We start from the raw sequence: 19447 nt of genomic DNA on the forward strand, positions 1-19447 counted from the left end.
CCTTACAATTCAAGCAGAGAAATGTACCATAGCGTACTGAAGATAGAGAATATGTTGTCGTTTCAACATTCTTGTAACAAAGTTGCCTTTTAAGGGATAAATTATTCCTGAAACAAAACTTAGGTTTGCTACCTATCAGTTTAGCCAATTCTGGCCAGCTGTGAAGAATACCCATTTTCTTCCTCATAATATCACAGATCAAATTAATATCATTGGAATATGTAAAAACACATCTGACTGATCTGTCCTCTGCTTGTTCACATGTGTTTGATGTCACATGATATAGGTTCATAGGTTCATAGGTAGGTACTAGGCTATCTGCCTGAGGGCATTTATGAGCCTAGCCAGAGTGAGTCAGCTTTCGCCACCCCATTGATTAATTAACTGAGCCTCTGTCAAGAAGAGACAATACAGTGATCCCAGGGGTGTATTTTTTGTTACCCATCCACTTGTCAAGGTTTCTCTTGAAGAGTGTTAGTGAGGTCCTCTGCCTAGTGTAGTTAGGAATTTTGTTCCAAAGCATGGGGAGTCTCTGTGACAGGAATCTATCCCTCCAGCATGTTCTATTTATTGTTGTGGTGAGGTTTAGCTCACTAGAGCGAGTGGCTCGCAGTGACTCGGATTTCTTTAGGTGGAGCATGTCCATCAATTCTGAGTTGGACATGGCTTTGTAAGTCAGGCAGAGATCACCTCTGATTAAGCGATATGCGACTGAGTACAGCTGGAGTTTTTCCAGTTGGGCTGCATAGGACATATGTTTGAGGCCAGTAATCCTCTTGGTGAGGTACTTTTGTGGTCTTTCCAGCTGTTGGAAGTGTCTTGTGAGGTACATCCCAAATGGGGCATTGTACTCTATGATGGGTCTGATGAGTGATGAGTAGAGGGGCACTATAACCTCTGTATTTCTAGAAGTGAACCCTTTAGTAATTACATGGGCTACATAGAAGGATTTCCTAACTACTTTGGCAATATAATTGTCAAAGGAGAGATTACTATTTACCTGGGTCCTCAGATCTCTTATTACCTCTTCTGTATTAAGGGAGCTGCCACCTATGTGGTAATTCATGGATGTTTTCTTTTTCCCAAACGGGATGACTATGCATTTTCTGGCATTTAGCTTGAGATCATGACTTTGACACCAGAGGCCCTTTTGGAGAATGTCCAGGTCAGTCAGAGAGTCAATTATGGCTCCCAGTTTGCAGTCATCGGCGAACTTGGTTAGCCATAGTCCTCCTGTGTTTGCCTGTGCTTCTGAGACGTATATGCCGAACAGTAAGGGTCCCAGGACTGAGCCTTGTTGGACACCACTTGTGACTGGTTTAGAGTCGGATGTGGAGCCTGCTATTCTTGCTGTGTGAGTTCTGTCTGTAAGCCAGTTGGCAACCCATCTCATGATGTAAGGGTTTATGTTCAGGCTGGTGAGTTCTTCTATAATTCCCGAGTGGAGAATGGTGTCAAAAGCCTTGGCAAGGTCAAGGTAGGATGTGTGAACTACCTTCCCCTCATCTATGGTCTTGGTGACTGTCTCGAAGAAGTCAACCAGGTTTAGTAGGCATGATCTGCCCTTACCAAAGCTGAACTGGGTCGGGTTAAGGGTTTGGAGGTTCCCAATGTCTTTGTTAATGAGTTCCATGATGATGCGCTCCATAGCCTTGCAGACCAGGCTAGTCAGGCTTATGGGGGAATAGTTATCAGGGTCAGTTGTGGCCCCTCCTTTGTGGAGCAGAATAACCATTGCTGTGTGCTATTCTATAGGCACATAGCCTGTGGAGAGGCTGAAGTTGAACAGTGTGTTTAGGTGGGGGGTTAGCTCGTTCTCTAGTTCGTGCAAGATGCAGCCTGGGACACCATCTGGCCCCACTGATGCTGTGCTTTTGGCTTTTGAAAGGGCTGTTTTCAGCTGTGCATCTGTGATTTCCAGGAGACTACACTTTTTCGGTATTGTTGTGGGCCCTTTTGGGGTTAAGAGGGGGGTGAAGTTTGCACTGAATCTATCTGCCAGGATGTTGGCAATATCGGTGGGTTCAGTATATTTTGTGCTATTTTGCACTAGCTCAGAGCATATCTGTGAGTTGCTACTTAGATTCTTGTCATAGCTAAAGAAGGCTTTGTGATTATCTTTTGAATCCTTGGCTATTTTTCTTTCGAAGTTAGCCTTGGAGGACTTTATGAGTTACCTTAGTTTCTTACTGATACTGATCAGGGATGTCTTTCCGTCTTGGGATTTGCTTTTTTTCTGAGCTAGTTTCCTCCTTCTATTGTATAGCTTGTTTACGGCAGGGGTCCAAAAGACTGGTTTCCTTCTCTTAGGGGAGTGAGTCTTGGTTTGCTAGGGATGACACGATCCATGCATCCTTGTAGGTGCTCATAAAGGGTATTTGTAAAGGTTCCTGCATCTTGGACACTGTTATCCTTTAGCGTGGGGTCTGTGAAACTTACCACCTCTGTCTTAAGTAAGGTGAAGTTTGCTATAGAAAAGTTTTTCACTGTGGTTTCCTTGGTTGGAGGTGGTGGTGTAGTGTGGACATCCACAGTGATTAGTTTATGGTCTGATCTAACCAGTGATAGGTTGACTTCTGGTGTGGAACACCTGTCGCCCATGTTGGTGATGACCAGGTCCAATATGTTTTCACCTCTGGTAGGGGAGTTTACCAGCTGATCCAGGGCATTTGAGTTGATAAATTCCAGGAAGCACTGGACCTGGGAGTTTGTGCTTGAGTAGTTTTCCCAGTTAATGGTAGGGTAATTGAAATCGCCCAATATCAGGGTGTTCAGTAGGACCTTCATGTTTTCCAGTGTCTCCAGAAAGGCGGAGTGGTGGTCCTGGGTCATGGAGGGTGACCTCTAGCAGGTCACAATTTGCATTGCAGATTTACCTGATGTTAGTTGCACATGGATGATCTCGATGTATCATGCTCTGCCATTAACCTGGAGATGTAGGTACCCTTGATGAAAATGGATACACCCCCCCCCTCCTTTTGTGTTTCAGTCCATGTTCTGTGGCTGAAATGTGTGGTATGAGTTATAGCCCGGTAGTGCTGGGGTGCTCTGTGGAGCCTTGAACCAGTTTTCAGTTACTGCTCAGATGTCGATGTTCTCCATACTGAGGAGTAAGTAATTTTGTCCATCCAAAAATAAGGACTGGCTTTACTGGCTCCCTCAGATCTCACATTCACTATACAGTAATCTATCATACCAGCTGTATAACCATGCTGCAAGAAGTCATCTTTCAGTTCTTTCAGAGCCTGATCTAAAGAGTCATCATCCATGTGAAGATCCATGGTCTGAAACACCTACCCTCTAAGCACATTCCTGGGAATGTGGCTGGGAAGCATACTGCTCTTATGTAACAAAGAGTTCTTCTTGTATGACATGTTATATACACCCATCTTAAAACTACCTATCATATCTCTAGTAAATATTATTTCAAGAAAATCTATAGATTCACTTGAAAAATTACTACTGAAACTGAAAAACTCAGTGGTGCCCTGCATAAATACAATAAACTCATTTACTAACTCACATGTACCAATCCATGGCAAAACATGTCATCAACAAAGTGTTTATAGTAAATAATATGTTGAATAAACACATTGATGTATAAAACCTTGTCATATTTCCAATATGCTAACACAAGGTTGGCATAGCTATTCGCATACACAGTGTCAATAGCTACACCACCTTTCTATAAATAGTACAGTTCACCAAAAACAAAGCTCCAAAACTGTACCTTCACATTAGGAAAAAGCAGCATGTTGCTGCAAAAAAAGTCTGATATACTCAATACCTATGGTATTATGGATTACAGTAAACAAAGAAGTAATATCTAGAGTGACAAAAACAAGATCTTGAGTGTTAGGTAAACTGCTGACTTTTCTTTGAAAATCCTTTAAAAAATCTTTAGTGTCTCTTAATACAGAACTTACATAGTCTAGCACCGGTCTAAGTGTATTTTCCAAATATATAGACATTGGCTCCGTAGTCCAGCCTCTACTGGATAATATTGGGTGCATGGGGGGTGGGACAAATATTTATGGACGTTCAGAAGCCCATAAAGTATTGGAACAACTGGAAATTCTACCAAAAAAATACTTAAATAAATCTTCAGAGATCATACCTGTTACCAATAAATCAAGAATCAAAACCAAAACTCTATCAGTAATAGCTGTTAACTGTAGCTTGGAGATAGGTTGATAAGTAAAATTATAACTCAAGAGTTGTTACATGGCTTCTAGATACAATGACTTGTCCATAACAAAAATCTCTCCTCCCTTGTCAGTTGGATGAATTTCAACAGAGCGGAGACATTTCAGTTCATGTAATGTCACCAAGACAGAAATGGTGGCAAAAACAAAACTATTTGCACTAATGGAGATTACAGAAATAAGACTGGTCACTCTTTCCTTCACCTGTGAGCCCCGTTTGTGCTCTGCTAAGCAGGGTTGAAATTAAAGAGGCAAAAAAAAAGCATTTATAAAAATTTAGAGACAGATAAAATAAATCACCAAGCGGATAAAAGAGCAACCATTCAAACAAACAGAAAAAATTACAATGATAAGCAAACAAACAGTTGAACGAAGCATGACTTCAAAAAAACAAATCATTTATTGAATAGGTAAGTGCTTTCACCACTTGTCTGGTGGCTTCATCAGACCATAGAAACCAGAAACAATTTAAAAGGGCACTTTGATACTTACATCGTTTCATTATCAACACATTAATCCATTACAAGTGCGTTTACAGATACAATACTCATGAACCATACTCCTGTATGTAAGCTATGCAACCCATGTCATCACAATCCCATCTCCCTTAAGGCTATATTCTCAATTAAACATCATATAACTCAGGACACAGCTATAACAATAAAGTATTTCAAAGAAAGCATCTAGCACTGCAAACTCACATATCTAAATATTTCTAGGCTAAAACTAGCCTTAATATAAAAAGCTCACTTAAAAAACAACATTATAATGAGAATTGACATGCTCATTCCTCGTATAAATAAGACATCATTCCAATAACATATCCCCATCGCAGTGATATAAATAACATCTGATGGCATAAAATACTGATCACAACTATAGCAATCTCATGAATTAACACAAACTATTCATATATGCATTTAAAAAATACAAAAAGATTATAAGATGTTACTAAGATTAATTCAAAACGCTGTTTGTAATATTACTGCAGCAAACATCTGGTAGTGAAATCAGCTTAAATAAGACATCACAAATAATCAAAAAACACATAAAAAACACAGAAATAAAAACACAGATTACTGAACATATTGACATAATAATGTCTGTAATACCAAGTACTTAAAAGACCTAAAATGAATGCACAATATCACATCCCTATACCAATAAGAAATAAGAGGGATAAGGATCCATCAAACCAGCTCTTGAGGCTAGAGTACTCTCTAAAAGATAGGGATGCTTAGTGTTAAATATATGTCTATGTTTGTTTGGAATAGGTGTATGTATATCTGATATTACTTGCTGTTGAGCCAGGGTAGTTCCTTTTTTGTGTAGATGTGCTTTTGAAGCCTCTATTGGAGGCTTTGGGCATATAAATGTAAGAGTTTATACTAGAAAGTTCTTTGGGTATACTTTAGACCAGTTTGGGCTTTTTAGTAGTTATATATATTTTATAGAAAGCATTGCTGTTCTATGACTGTTATGCAATTGTGCATCATAGTTGCGGTATACAGGTAGGTTTTTGTGTTCGAAATGTTACCCTTTCCTTATCCCCCTTATATCTTCTTGGTATAGGGATGTGACATTGTGCATTCATTTTAGGCCTTTTAAGTACTTGGTGTTATAGACAATATTGTTATAGACATCTGGGTTTTTCTTAGGGCTGTGTATTTATTTATTTATTGACATTTGAAAGTCCAACTGGGTAGAAGCTCATTTTCAGTGAAGACCTAAGTCGGAAAGCTTCAAATTATTAAAAAACATTTAAGAATAATAATTTTGCAATCTTCAAAAATAAAGCAAATATGTCTGCAGTTTAAATAATTATAACAAATTAGACATAATATAAAAACTGATTAAGCATGAATACAAATTATATGACGATCAATTAATATTTAGATAAATTTTAGACAGTTTGTAGAACAATTAATGGTAAGTTAGTCTGATACAAACAGCAATTGCAATATGAAGCGAGGGAAAAACAGGCTTATGGTATATTTAAATAGTAAGTCAGGGAAGAGAATTTGATAGAAGTAAGGAAGTAAGTGAAGAAGGGAGCATAAAGAGCTATAAGTAATGTAAAGGTATTTGTTCACATTTAGAGATATTCCCCCAGATTCAGCAAACCCTGCACAGTGTGCAGGACTAGTGCAGGAGCTCCAGCAGGCAATATGTCTGCTGTGCAATCCAGGAATAAGCTGTAGGGATGGGCACGAGCACTCCTGCACTAGTCTTGCATGGACTCAGCCTCTGAATGCAAATTACCCTATTTGCAGGTGAGATCCATGCAAATGAGGTGAATTTGCAATCCAGGAAGCTTGAAGCTGGCTGTGCAGGACTAGTGTAATCTGTAGAAATGTACTCGGCCAGTAACCGAGTATATTTCTGCAAACTACAAAACGGAGCCATGACAGGTCCAAATAAAGGGTGGATATTATATAGAAAGCATGCCAATGGCCAAATATATGGCCATTGGCATGGAAAACAGTTGCAAAGATAAAAAAATCAACTTTTATTTTTGTTAGCCAATCTCGGCTGCTTAAGCGTAGGGCAGCGGTGTGCAAAGGGGATCGGGTGAAAAATAAAATAAAAACACTAAAATAAGCATTATAACCAAAATCACTATTTTGCCATTATACTCAATGGCAGGCAGAAGACAACATGGCCAGTGAATAGTGGTTGCTAAGGGAGGAGGCTCAGTGTGGGACCTGTAACTATGCATCAGCAGGCGATCCTATGCAAATGAGGGGAATGATACTGAATCCCAGATTTCCCCTGCATGCTAGTCAGCTGTCCAATAGTGTAAGAGCAGGAATACCTTGGTGCAAGCCTAGGAGTTAGCTGACATCATAGGTTGGTGTGTCAGGCATACTGTAAGCAGACTGGAGCCCTGTGCCTTGGTTTTACCCTTAGCTTAGCAGAGCTAAGCAAGGGGGTGTGTCTGAGGCTGCCTAGCACTCTTTACATTGCCTAAGCGGGTGTGCATGCCGCACACCGGGTTTTAAAGGTAAAAAAAAGTAAACCAGGAAATAGCAGCTCTGTGCATATTTAAGCACTGTGTTTGTGTTGTGTGCTCCCTGGCTTAAACAGGAAGGCAATGGGAAGGGAAAACAGCAGTAGGAAGGTAATCTAGGAGAACTAGCATAGCAGGCAGGTGAAATGTATCAGAATAAGCCAATTACACATGCAGCAGACCAGCCCATCCCAAAACACTACTATAAACTATGCAAACACCTTTCCCTTTGGTTTTACCCACATGCTCTACACCACCGGTGTATACAAGTGGGGAACTTTTAACAAACAAAAACAACAAAATGATAGGGGCTGCAGCAGCTATCAGACATCAGCATATGGAAGAGGCTGACAGGGGTGAGGATGAGAATGCTGTCAACCAACCCACAGTGAGGAGACAGAGAAGGGTGTACAGACCCAGGGCAAACTACCAGAGGAAACAAGATCTGGAGACAGTGGAGCACTATAGGGTGGACAGGGACCTCCTACAGCAAATTGCTGAGCTGTGCCGGCCACGCCTGACACACAGAACTAACAGAGGGGAAGCCATCCCAGTGGATACCAAGGTATGTGTAGCCATAGGAATACTAGCCACAGGTATCTCCCAAAGCCCAACTGGGAATATCATGGGGATCTCACAGGCATCAGCATCCAGGGTATTCCACCAGTTCCTGGATGCCATGTCAGCACATGCTGATGAGCACATATATTTTCTCAACACCCGTGAGGTGTTGGCCAGCAGTATGCATCTCTTCCACCAAATAGCAGAGTACCATGAGGTAGTGGGTGCTATAGACTGCATGCACATACACATCAAAGCACCACCCAGTGATCAGGGTAGGGTCAACATCAACCGCAAGGGCTTTCCCTCAATCAACTGCCAGGCCGTGTGCAATGCCCAGGGTATTATAATGAATGTGTGTGCTGGCTGCCCTGGAAGCTATAACGATTCCCACATCTGGCATCTGATGCAGCTGTACCAGAGATTTGCCACTGGAAACAACCCTTACGGTCACCTAGTGGGGGATTCTGGTTACACACTGGAGTCGTGGCTGATGACACCCATCAGAAATGCACACACAACTGAAGAAGAATGCCATAATTATACACACACACAGACCAGACTTATAATAGAGCATGTGATTGGGATGCTCAAGTCATGGTTCCAGTGCCTGGACATATCTGGTGGAGCCTTGCAGTACTCACCAGCTACATATACTCAAATTGTGATTGTATGTGCCATGCTACACAATATGATCCTGTGGAAACAGCTGCAGCAGGAATAGCACGGGGCAGGGCCACACAGCCCCACACAAATGCCAAGGCCTGCACAGGCACAGAGTGACTCGGAGGAGGAACAACCTCAGCCTGCCCCAGTAGGCAGATGGAGGCATGCCCAGTATGCCCTTGCCTTGGCAAAGAGGCAAAGCATAGCACATACACTGACACAGTAGGGACCTAGGCAATGACACCTCTCTCTGACTCGCATATACATTAAAAGGGATGCCAAACATAACACTACCTGTGCTCAACCATGTATAGGGAGTGGACTATGTGCATCCAACATAGGCAGACCCCCAGCAACATCCTCAATACTGGCACACCCACAAGGTAAGTCACTCTCCTTACCAATTGCCGAATGGATTAGTATGTGTTGTTACTTGTATCTATGGTATGGATGTGAGCATGCAAGGGAATTGGGTGGCTGAATGGGATGCCAGCAGATAGTAGACACCTATAGTGGCAGCATGAGATCTGTAACAAATATTGGTGTCACCATAGTAGCCAGTGCTACACATGGTGACAAAACCCACTATAAGAAATGTGCTGGTTCACATGTGTGCCCATATGACACACACATGCCAGTCAGGAAGGTTCACATACCCAACAACAGTCTCAGCCAGCAGGACAGATGTAGACAAACACAAATAAAGGCTGTGCTAAGGCCTCTGAATGATGCTTATGGGTAACCTCCCCCACCAGGCCTACACAGACAGACTACATTGGGTCAGGCAGTGGGATGTTAGTTCTGAAGGGTAGGAAGTCAGAAACTAATATGTAGGGCAATCAAACCTAAGACCTGTAGTACACTGATATGCCTCTAGTCAGCATTATATGTTAGAATTTAGAATGAAATGGAGTATCTGATATACCAGTACAGTCATAGCAAATGTGTACGTGTCAGGTGTGACCACCCAAATCCTATGTAGAAATGTAGAAACAGTCAGGTGTGACCCCCCAGTCCTATGTAGAAATGTAAAAACAGTCAGGTGTGCCCTCCCCAATCCTATGTAGAAATGTAGAAACCGTCAGGTGTGCCCCCAATCTGGTGTAGAAATGTAGAAACAATCAGGTGTGCCCCCCAATCCTATGTAGACATGTAGTAACAGTCAGGTGTGTCCCCTCAATCCTATGTAGAAAGGTAGAAACAGTCAGGTGTGCCCCCGATCCTGCTTATAAATGTAGAACAGTCAGGTGTTCTCCCCCAATCCTGTGTAGAAATGTAGAAGCAGTCAAGTGAGCCCCCAATCCTGTGTAGAAATGTAGAAACAGTCAGCTGTGCCCCCCAATCCTATGTAGAAAGGTAGAAACAGTCAGGTGTGCTCCCCCTAATCCTGTGTAAAAATGTAGAAACAGTCAAGTGTCCCCCTCCCCCAATCCTGTGTAAAAATGTAGAAATAGTCAGGTGTGCTCCCCTAATCCTGCATAGAAATGTAGACACAGTCAGGTGTGCCCCCCCAATCCTACGTAGAAATGTAGTAACAGTCAGGTGTGCCCCCAATCCTATTTAGAAATGTAATAACAGTCTGGTGTGCCCCCCCAATCTGAAGTAGACGTGTAGTAACATGTATGTGTAGGTATAATACCAGTGGAACACAGATGAACAGAGGTGGCCAAGGTAGCAGGATAGATTGTAGCATTTGTACAATATGCAGGTATGTGTGTGTGTTAGGTTGGTGTGTGTTACATATTGTATGAGAGTGGTCAGTATGTATGTATGTTGAGGTTTGACCTGGTGGCCATTGCCCACTACTGCCGATGGCAGGGCCAATTCCTCACAACTGCAGTGCCAAAGACAATTCCTCCCAGTATAACACATGCTAGCAGTAAGCCATTGTAAATGTATGGTGGTAATATGTGTCACCATCTGAAAGATGGACATGGCATGACTGTTGGGCTAGATATACAAGCAGTACACAGGGAAAAGTACCCCAGACATACAGTATATAATGTGTAACTGTGAAATGGACACACCCTTTGAATTGTACATACAGTTATGCATCACATTATCTGGGCTTGTAGTAGGGAATACCAATGTAGTCTTGCCAAACACTTGCAGATCACAAAGGTGATAGGACTGATGTATTGGGAAATGGCTGATGTCCCTGCACAGGCCAGCATAACTGGAATGCCCATGCATATCTGTGAGTCAGATGCAAGTAGTGTACAAAGCACACATGCACCCAGCTCACCCAAACACCACCTACAGGTGCCTCTCTGGTCATATCCCTGCTGTTGGGAATGGGTACAATATGACCCCCACCTGTGTATGGCAATAGTGAAAGAATGCAGCATGCAGTGCAGGTGTCCCATGCAAGTGTAACCATAGCTGTAAGTAGCACCCTGCCAGCACCCACACCACCTGATCAATATTGATAGAAAGTATTGGCATGAACACCTAGCACACCTACCCTGTCACCCCAGGGTAATATACTGTGTGACAGTCTGGGACTGTAGGACTGACAGAATGTAACGGCCTTCTACAGCTGGCCTGTATCACCACCAAATGGTCTACAGGCCTCTGCAAAAGGCCCGTGTCTCACCCCTACTGCCAATGAATGTTATGTCATGGACACCCAAATAACAAGATAACACACTCCACATAAGCTATATGCAAGGCCATGTGGACAAACCACAGTAACATGTCCACCATGTCCCACTGCATGAACTGTGGACCAACACCAAAACACAGCTGTGATGAGGTGATTACTATAGGGAAAGTATCAGAGAATGTATGCATAATGTATGGAAGAGGAAAAAATAATAGGGGGGGCATGTGTAGCATGGAATGTGCAAGGTCCAGCACACAGCCATGTGCACATACTATCCCTGGCTACAAACACAAAAATGGGAGGCTACAAACCCACCCGTACACCACAATAGGGGTAATGTCCTGACTTATGACCCCTGCCTCTGGGTAACCTGTTGTACAGCTATGAGGTATTGCCACAGCAGGATAATGCCATACTGTCATGTTGATGGCTGTACAAGTACGGGATCCTCTGCCAGCACTGTACCAAGATGCTGAACTGGATACACAGACCCAACAGTAAGTGTATGTAGCACCCCCTCCAGAATGGCATAACTTTCCATGAATATGTAGGTGTTTGACCACAATACTGGACACAGCTGCATTCACCCTGTGTTCCCCAGGACATCACTGTGAGCAAACTTTTCCACCTGACAGTACTTGAGGACATAAAACATTACAGGGTATAACAGTACACATGTCTGAATATCTCTGCTAACACCAGTACCAAGTAGCAGAAGCAGCACAGACACCATCACCTACAGTCCATACTATCCCTTGCACAGTTTGACCCCATATTGGCAACTGATCTACAGATATCTTGCAGAAACAATTTGCTACCTGTTGTTGTAGAACACAAAGATCTGCACTGGAGTACAAACTACCTTGAATGGATATACACATTCAGTACTGAAGGGCATACTGGGCATGCTCACACACTTAGAGAAATTAAGGCAATGTCAGAAAACAACATACTGAAAGGTCATACTAGGCATGCTCACACACTTAAACAAATGAAGCCCATGTCTGCCAACAACAGTAAACCATACATAACTGACAGTTGCAGACGTTAGTGCATACAGTGCTCAGTATGCACCAGTCATGTACACACACATATATCCAAGGAAAACCCACTTTAATATGCCAAAAGTACACATACATATATGTGTGGAAGAGAGTGACAGTGACAAAGAACCTTTCATCATGAGGCCTGTCCCTCCTAGCACACAGCCATATGGCTACAGCCACATGATGTGTAAATGTCACTCACTGTAGAAATTAGCCACTGGTATCCCTCAGCATTACAGACTCTGTGATGCAAGTGCTAGCTGTGCAACATGACTGCACAAGGCAGTAGTCATCTAGCAGTTGCTTACACGTACCTGTGGAATATAAACCTGCATGTGCCTGAGTGTGGTGTGTCTACCTCTAGATGAATGAGTTATGGCCCATGCACACACACACTACCCTCCCCATAGCCCTACTATGATAAGCCTGCTGATGTCATTCACTTTGAAATACACCTTTGGGAAAGATTAGCTCAGTAATCTCTATAGCATGTCTTATAACTGTGTAATGCTGTAGTGTGATTAACTAGTTAGGTAGGAATTCTAATCCCAGACATGGCAAGTGTGTGTGTGCGTTTGTATGCATATGTGTGTGTGTGTCTGTCTGTGTAGGGAGCAATGCTTTTTAGGCTAGTTACATGTATTACAATTCAAATGCCCTACTTTGGCAAGGCTGCTGATGCCATTCATTTGAAATACATCTTTGGGAAAAAAGCAGCCCAGTAATCTCTGTGGCGCACCCTATAACTGTGTAATTATGTAGTGTGATAAACTAGTTAGGTAGGAGTTCTAATCCCAGACATAGCAAGTGTGTGTGTGTGTGTGTGTGTGTGTGTGTGTGTGTGTGTGTGTGTGTGTGTGTGTGTCTGTCTGTCTGTCTGTCTGCCTGTATAGGGAGCAATGCTTTTGAGGCTAGTCACACTCACTACAAATCAAATGCCCTGCTTTGGCAAGGCTGCTGATGTCATTCACTTTGAAATACACCTTTGGGACAGAAGTAGCCCAGTAATCTCCATGGCATGTCCTATAAATGTGTAATGCCGTAGTGTGGTAAACTAGTTGGTAGGAGATCTAATCCCAAACATGATTACTGTGTGTGTGTCTCTGCCTGTGTAGGGAGCAATGCTTTTTTGGATAGTCACACTCACTACAAATCAAATGCCCTACTTTGGCAAGGCTGCTGATGTCATTTACTTTGAAATATACTTTTGGGAGAGGAGTAGCCAGTAATCTCTGTGGTGTGTCCTATAACTGTGTAATGCTGTAGTGTGATAAACTAGTTAGGTAGGAGTTCTAATCCCAAACATGGCAACCGTGTGTGTGTGTGTGTGTGTGTGTGTGTGTGTGTGTGTGTGTGTGTGTGTGTGTGTGTGTGTGTGTGTGTGTGTGTGTGTCTGTCTGTCTCTGCCTGTGTAAAAAGCAATGCTTTTTAGACTAGTCACACTCAATACAAATCAAATGCCCTACTTTGGCAAGGTTGCTGATGTAATTCACTTTGAAATACAAGTTTGGGACAGGAGTAGCCCAGTAATCTCTGTGGCGCATCTTATAACTGCCTAATGCTGTAGTGTGATAAACTAGTTATGTAGGAGCTCTAATTCCAGACATGGCACCTGTGTCTCTGTCTGTGTAGGGAGCAATGTTTATTTTAGACTAGTCAAACTCCCTACAATTAAATGTCCTACTTTGGCAAGGCTGCAGATGTCATTCACTTTGAAATACACCTTTGGGAAAGGAGTAGCCCCCTAATCTTGTGGTGCATCCTATAACAGCGTAATGCTGTAGTGTGATATTTATTTTATTTTTATTTTACATTTGTTGACTGGGCTGGTCCAACTGGATATATGTCCATTTTCAGCAGAGGCCTGGGGAGAAAAGCTCCAAGAGAAAAAAAATACATGAATATTAATAGCAACATTGCAAAAATTCACTCAGAAAAAAAAAATAAAATAGCACTGACATATATTACTGAAGTAGTACAAATTAGCAGTGACATATATTACAGAAACAACAACAGGAGATTGATTACAGGATGAGGGAGTTCAAAATTAAGAAAGATAGCAGAAAAGTAAGTTTTTGAACTAATTTGTAAGCAGGCTAAAGTGACCATACTAGTGGCAATAGGCAAGCTAGTCAGGGTTAGTACAGGGGCAAAGCCAGTGAGTTTTGAGATGGGATCTAAAGCAGGGAAGAGAACAGATTGCAGTGAGGTTGTCAGGAAGAGAGTTCCAAGCTTTTCCTATTGTGTTAGAAAACAAGGAGGTGCCTGCCAAGTTATTGGATTTACAAGTTGATATAAGAAGTTTATTAGAAGAACATAGGCTTTTGATGTTGCAATGAGGTGAAATAAGTGTCTTGAGAATAGCGGTGTTGTTAGGCTTATAGAGGATGTTATGGGCTAAGGAGAGCTGATGAAATAAGATCAGATTTTGAAGCTCAAGCCATCCTAATTGCTTTAGGTTTAAGCAATGGTGAGTTCTAAAAGTAGAGCTAGAGGCAAATCTGGCAATACTGGTGCAGGTGGCTGCAAGTTTGGAGAGGTTAGTTTTGGACAGATAAGTGTAAATGAGAGAGGCATAAAGTAGGGTAGAGATCAGATGTGAATGGGCAATTGTAGTTTTAGCAAGAGGTGTAAGAAATTGTTTAATTCTATACAAGGAGTCTAGTTTTCTGTTAACTAATTTTATAGTATTGATAATGTGAGAGTCAAAGCCTAGATTGTTGTCTTTCTCAGCTCCGAGGAGCCTGGTTGAAGGGTCAGGTGATATGATGGTACCATTATTAGACAGGAAAGAGAAGTTGAGCGGAGAGGATTTATGGGTGGGGGAGAAAAGTAACAGTTTGTTTTTTGGGGGTTTAAGATTAAGCAATGTTTTAGGAACCATGTTTCAACAGTTTTGAAAGTCCATTGAGTGATGGAAAGCAGTTCAGAGGGGCATGAGGCAGAGCAAATCAAAGTAGAATCATCAGCGTATTGTATACAGGTTGCAGAGGGAATACTGGTATGAAAATCATTAATAAAAACAGAAAACAGAAGGGGGCCAAGTACAGAGCCTTGGGGTACTCCGAGGGTAATGGGAAGGAGGTTGGGTAAGTTTTTTTGCCAGAGCACAGCCTGTTGTCTGTTATGCAGATATGACTCAAACCACTTTAAAGCACTAGAGTCGAGTGCAAAAGTTTTAAATATATCTATCAGAATATGGTGAGTAACTACATCGAAGGCTTTGGACAGGTCTATAAAGAGAGCAGAGGTGAGTAAACTATTGTTTTGATTTTTGTTGATGTGGTTAGTGAAGGAAAGGAGGGCTGAAGTGGTGCTGTGGAAAGGTTGGAAACCATGTTGACAGTCAGCTAGAAGATTGTTATTTAATAGGTGTTTAATAAGTTGTATAATATGTAATGTGTATAATGTAAGATATAATACTTTGGTAGGGGTTCTATTCCACACATGGCAAGTGTGGATGTTTGTGTGTGTGCTTTTTTGGTTGTGTAGGCAGCAATGCTTTTTAAGCTAGTCACACTCACTACAATTCAAATGCCCTACTTTGGCAAGCTTGCTGATGTCATTCAGTCTGAAATACACCTTTTGGAAAATAGTAGCCCAATAATCTCTGTGGTGCATCCTATAACAGCGTAATGCTGTAGTATAATATAGTACTTTGGTTGGAGTTCTGTTCCCACACATGGCAAGTGTGGGTGTCTGTGTGTGTGATTTTTCATCGGGGTAGGGAGCAATGCTTTTTAGGCTGGTCACACTCACTACAATTCAAATGCCATACTTTTGCAAGCTTGCTGATGTTATTCAGTGTGAAATACACCTTTGGGGAAAAAGTAGCCTAGTAATCTCTGTGGTGTGTCCTATGACAGCCTAATGCTGTAGTGTAATGTAGTACTTTGGTAGTGGTTTTATGCCCACACATGGCAAATGTGGGTGTTTGTGTGTGATTCCTCGTTGGGATAAGGAACAATGGTGTTTAGGCTAGTCACACTCACTACAATCTCAATTGACCTTCTTTGGCAAGCCTGCTGATGTCATTCCCAGTGAAATACAACTTTGGGGAGGAAGTACTCCAGTAATTTCCATGGCACATCATATAACTGTGTAATGCTGTAGTATAATAAACTAGTTGGGTAGGAGTTCTAGCCCCAGACATGACAAGTGTGTGTCTGTGTTTGTCATTCATATCCTGTGTGGAGGTGGCTGTGAGTGTGTAACAACTGGACTCATTGTGGAGTGGGTTTTGCATATTTCGTATATGATGGCCCTTTTATATGTCACAATGTCCACCTTACAAGGATAACACATGTGAAATATCCAAGAGGCAGTGGTGCCAATCCATACCCCTACATGTGATATCAAGGCCTGGTGAACAAAGTTAGCAACCCTTGTATTACCCAGGGAACAGTCTCAACAAATGTCTCATACACAAACACACTTGCCTTAGGTAACAACCGCTATGTTGGTAGTACCCTGCATACTGCCCATAGATAGTAACCATGGTGTGATTGCAGTGGACCACAGAGGGCATGGCACCCTGTCCATCAGTACAATTGGCACGTGCATGCAGACAGTGTGCCTTCACTATGTTCCCCACTGGATGCCTGCAACACCTGTGGTGCCATCAAATGTGACCCACAAAGGACATACCATGTCTTAAACACATGCCCTGTATGGACAGATGCCACTGATACCAGGGAATCTCAGTACCATGCTATCAATGTAGGTGGTCAGCCTGCTGCACATTACCAGTTCCCACCACATGAGGCCAGGACTGGCACAATCTGTGTACACAACATGGGGCAGACACCCTAGGTACAGTTCCATATGTCACTGTACATGCATGTGGGACATGTGCACATCCCAGACAGCGTCCATTGCACAGGAATGGCCACACGCAATTGTTACCCAGGTGACTGGATGGTGAATGCAATACCCACCTTTGTGGGCCAATCCAGACACTACAACCCTGAGCCACACTGCAGACTATTGTCATGTGGCCTGATGCCAAGGTATACCCCTCACCTAGCCTTGTATAGCCTTCTGGCACAGACAACCACTACACACATGTGAAGCAATGCACGCATGCATGTCAGTACTGGCACCTTGTGTCTGCATGTGTGGTGTATGATGCTTTTGACTACATTCACACTCATTACAACTCCCATTGGCATAATGAAGCATGCTGTTAGATGTCAGACACCTTCACATACCCTTTGCCCATAAAACCTCCGGATAACCATTGTGGTGCATGTGATACCTGTACATGACTGTATTGTGGCAAACTAACTAGTTAGGAAGTGTTCTCCTGACCCTGCCAAGTGTGTTAGTCCCTGAGGGGGTGTGGCCGTGTTCACGCTGACACCTGTTCATGCGGACAGCCACATGTACTACACCTACCGTATCACTACCATATCACTGTTGCAGATGTCACTCACCATCACATATACGTCTGGACACTTGATTAACATGTAAACTATGTGGCGCAAGCAATAACTGCGTAGATATGTGATAGCAATACATAGTCAGTTAGGGGCTTGAAACCCTGTACTGGTAGGTGTGTGACACAAACAAGCTTAGGTTTTACTCTCCTACCCCTTCCCTGACTTACTTTGTCTCTTTCTGTCTCTCACTCCCTCTCTGGTGGATGTGGAGAACTAGACCTGCTTTGCTTAGGCAGCAGCTTGTGTTTTGTAAATTATCCTCATCATCAGCTGATGGTCTCTGCATGAATTGCAGCCCTCCTCTAGCTGATTACATGTGGAACAGCTGTGGTAACATTCCCATAGTTAATTGCATGGAAACACACTCCAATATCTAGGAAAATCATGTTGGTGTTGAGCCTTTTCATTCACTGTTTTCAGGAGCTAGATCTGGTGTTTGGCAAACAGCATCACAGATGGATTTGGGATTTACCTCTAACAACATAAACTGTGGAAACAGGCCAACACACAGGAGCGGGATGTGCTTGACATGACTACAGAATGTAAGTGTTGCTATTCTGCATTTGGAGTAATGTTGGTATAACAGGGTGTGTGTGGATATGGCTGGTCTACATCTTTTAATACCTGTTATGACAGTGCTATGTTTTTGAGGAAACTCCCATCTGTAGGGTCATCTACAGAATGGGCAGTGTGTGGTGCCTATTGTTTCTTGTTTTACTCACAGAGCACTTATCTGAGAACTGCAGAAGCATAGAGTGAGGATTGCAGTCAGTACATGGTGATAGCCATGAGAGTTACTGACTTCATATCCCTCATAGGACATATGTCACAACAAAACCTGTTACAACAGTAAATGTATGAGGATATCACAGCAACATGTCAGTATTGGCCCTGTGTTTGTGCCTCCAGCCACAACTCTGTCAACCTTTGTACATATGTCATGCAGTAAGAGGTGCATATTTTCTGTGAACAATTATTTATTGACATCATGTCTGATAACAAGCCAGTGACATGTCAGACTGCTACACATGTTATGTATAGTAGGGGTTATATTTGAGGACATAACCTGGGCATTCTGTGGTTGTGAGTACAGTACTGAGGTCTGTGTACTTATGGTGATTGTCGACAGTGTGTGTATTGCAAATATGTACCTTGGCCTGTGTACAGACTGTGGTAGATGTAATTGTTCTTGGTCCTGTTCTATCTGTTGTTACATGCTGCTCTAGTGTATGGTACCCTATCAGCTTACATGTTTGTAGGGCCAAACATACACATGTCCCATACCACAGACAGGTATCGGGCCACACTGTGTAGTGGCTCAGTATATCTAGGGCTAGTGTTTGAGTGGCACATATGAGGATGGTGTTGATCAGACAGTCCATATACTGTAATATTAAGCTACCTTACCATATGTGGCTGTGGCTGTGTTCACATTGGTTGTGGGTATGCACTTTCACACAGGTGTCTGTTACTCTGTGCTCTGACATGCCTGTAGAACCTGCTATATTTGCAGGTACATGTGTATTCCCCCATAAGAAATGTTGGCCAGTGTTGTGGCAGTCTGTCTGTAGTTTGCACAGTGCTTTGTTACATGCCTAGCAGCTTAGTGTACTTACCCAGTATGATTTTATGTCCAGATATTTGCCAGATATACTGCTGCCAGGCGACCATAACTGCCATGTATTTCTGACAAAGCAGTGGGATGCTGTACAGATGTATATCCCTAACTACTGGGTAGTATGTGGCCATGTGACCTCTACACCAGTGGTTATTATGTGTCAGGACATGCAGGAGTGTGTGAATGCATATCCTTTGTGGGCATATGTATCCCAGTATTTACGTGATATACCCATCTACATGACTGTTAACATCCACATTGTCAGGCTTGGTCCACATGTCTTGCACTAAGGGGT

This window comes from Protopterus annectens, chromosome 5.part0 (genome assembly GCF_019279795.1).
Source record: "Protopterus annectens isolate FY-2018-M chromosome 5.part0, PAN1.0, whole genome shotgun sequence".
In the NCBI taxonomy this organism is placed as follows: Eukaryota; Metazoa; Chordata; order Ceratodontiformes; family Protopteridae; genus Protopterus; species Protopterus annectens.